This window comes from Tamandua tetradactyla, chromosome 7 (genome assembly GCF_023851605.1).
Source record: "Tamandua tetradactyla isolate mTamTet1 chromosome 7, mTamTet1.pri, whole genome shotgun sequence".
NCBI lineage: Eukaryota > Metazoa > Chordata > Mammalia > Pilosa > Myrmecophagidae > Tamandua > Tamandua tetradactyla.
This window is the reverse complement of record NC_135333.1, coordinates 149,138,086-149,141,039: the sequence shown is the minus strand read 5'-3', so window position 1 is coordinate 149,141,039 and position 2,954 is coordinate 149,138,086. Positions and strand designations below refer to the sequence as shown.

Sequence of the window (2,954 nt, the reverse complement as noted above, 5' to 3'; positions counted from 1 at the left end):
GTGCTCACTTCAGCAGCACATATACTAAAATTGGAACATGCAGAGAAGATTGGCATGGCCCCTGCACAACGATGACACGCAAATTCATTGACACGCTCCATATTTTGGTCCTGTTCCTTAATGTTCAGGGGTGGGTGACCTACCAGCTGGGGGTCCTGCAGCCTTAAGCACTCGGCTTTTCTTCCCCACACTCCGTCCCCCACCCTGGACTCTGCGGGCCATCCCAGGCCACCAGAAAAAAAAACATTAAGTACCTAGTGAAATTAGTATAGTGAGGAGTTACAACATTTACCAGGCTTAACCTTTCCTGGATTTTCTACCCAAACCCCATTGCGGGAGGTCAACTGGTTGGGTGCACGCTGTCTGACCAGACTGTAAGAGGCAACATCTTCAGTGGAAAATAAGTTCAGACATGTCATGACAGAACTTATTAAGATGGGAAAAAAAGACATTGAACAAGTGATTTCCGTAAAATGTTATGGACGCCCAAGAAATAAAGTGGTTAAGTGATTTTCCCAAAACCGTCCAGTAACTGAGTGATTAGTACTTCAAATCTAGTGTTTGAGAGCTGTGCTTTAGAATGTAACATCAGATCTGAATTCAAAATGTTAGTTCCTTCTAGCTGTGTGACCCACCCCTCCCCCAGCACCACCAGGCAAATTATAAACCTCTTAGCTTCGGAGCTCTTGTCTGTAAAATGGACTGTTGTAATACTCACCAAGAGAGTGCATGCAAAATCTTGAGTGTAGTAAGCCGCTGAAATTTAGGAAGGCATTTGACCCAGAACTCCAAGTCCAAGTTCTCTGCTCTTCCAAGCTCACCTCACTGCCTCTTACTAGGTTGAAGGCCTACATCCTCAGTGTCGGTGCGGATTGCCCCAGTGTGGTAGAGGCTTCATGACTCTTAAACAAGAAACTGCTGTCTCTAGAGAGAGAAAACTGAGAGGCAGGGTTGGGAAGTAGGTTTCACTGTTTATCTTCCTGAACTGTTTGAAAAAAATCACTTACCTGCTCATGGTCTTCTTTTCAGATTTGAATATATTAGCATAAAGTTATTGTAATAATTTGAAAAACTTTACCAGCAACTTTGGGTATCATTTGAGGTATATGAGCTTGACCCCTCCTCTTCCCTTCCCACCAAACTAAGAGAATGATTTAAATGGCAGAGGTATGTTTCCCTCCTCTGTCCTGTCCATCCCCAGTTCTTAGAATAAGCAAGACCTTTCTATCAGACCTCTGTACCAATCTTTAATCTGTGGTTCAGTCAATTAAGTACTGTACAGGTGGGTGTTTTAATAAAAATAAGATTATTAGGGGAGGGAGCCATACCTGTAGCATAATGGGATGTTCCCGGATAAATTTGGCTGGGCAGATTCCCCTTTGAGTAGCCAATTTCACAAGAAAAATTAATGCCAAGTTGTATTCCTCTTATTTCAATAGGACAAATTAGTGGAAATATGTTAAATCAATATATTCCATTTAGTAAACAAATTATACTATGCCTTCTTAGTCTTTTTCACAGTTGGCTTTCATAAGAACTATTAATATGAACTACAACAAAGAGGAAAATTCTGTTAAAGAGAAATTGAAATTTTATTAAAAATGAGATTCAGTCCCCATTCTCATTTTTAAAAAGGTGATCAGAACACTAATACTGGTCCAATGCTTTCTTTCTTATTAGAAAATCAAGCGAAAGTGTTTTATAAAACATTCCATTAACTTGTTTTTCCCAATCTCTTTTGTTTAAAAAAAAAAAGTAACAAACCTAATAAGGTATACAATGTTTAATTAGATAACAGTTGCCAAGCCTTCTAGCTATAGCAGAATGAATGCAGTTCATAACTGGGAACTCTAGCAGACTATTTGAAAAAACACAAAGGACTGGAAACTAGTATTTGCTTTGGATACAAGAAAAGCATGCAGAGTAACATTTTTTCAGCAAGGTTATCTCCATGTGACAATATCAACTATGGGAAAAATGAGAAAGTATATTTTCAGCCATTTCAGAAAGAAAAGGAAACCTCATCAAAAGAAAAAAATAGATAGACATACATTGTTATTGTGTCCATGTATGTTCCTTCACCTCAAATAGCCTACTGTTACTGTTTATACTTACACTGAGAGGCCCATCCATTACACCTAAGTCTGAAGCTTAACCTCCTCTACACTTTATGCAGGCATAACTTCTGCTGATTTCATCTGGCTCCTATAGATAATATACAACTATGCAGGAGCCATCAGTAGTTCTAAAGGAAGGAATTATTTGCTCAGATGCAACAGAGTTCCATAATTATATATATAGGAAGAGGTTACCCATAGTGATGCAGTTGCGGTGGGAAGTTGGAAGTGTGGTCTGAAATAATTTTTGCTTGAGTAAACAATTAATGTTTAAATACTAAGAAGCCCCTCAAGTATTTGAAGATTTAAATATAAAAATTTCTCACCATAAGTTTAAATAGTAGCAAATTATACAATTCTAGCATATTATACATTTTGATATTTTAAAAATAAAATGGTTATATCAGTCTGGTATGTGTCAAAAAGAATGTAAATAATAGAGTGTTTTGACACCACCATCATTCATTTTTAAAACATGTGAAAAATGTCTTCTTTAGCAGTTGTTATTTCTTCCTGAGTTCACATTTCTTTTTCACTTCCTTCATGTTTGTTTCTAGCAAAACACTTCACATAACTGTATCCCAATGTAATATGTTTTATGCTTGCAGGTCTTATGTCGATCACCTACATCATATTTATTTGCAATACAACTACGTATATAAATTGAAATTAAACTTTTTCCTATGACCACAATACTCCATTTCATTAAAAGTCATCTGAATTAGCAGTAGTGCTCAATTATAGAAAACAACATAAATTACTGCACATTGCAGTGTGGGAAGACTAGAAATGCAGCAGAGGTAGTGGGCCTTTTTTAATCAAGTAGAACAGTTATGA

General features: G+C 37.1%; 1 non-coding gene across 1 annotated transcript; it reads left to right on the top strand.

Annotated features, from left to right (window-relative positions):
• On the top strand, positions 1-107 carry LOC143642993 (U6 spliceosomal RNA). The gene has a single exon (XR_013156049.1). It is a non-coding gene; the product is annotated as a U6 spliceosomal RNA (small nuclear RNA).
• Positions 108-2,954: the final 2,847 nt, after the last annotated feature.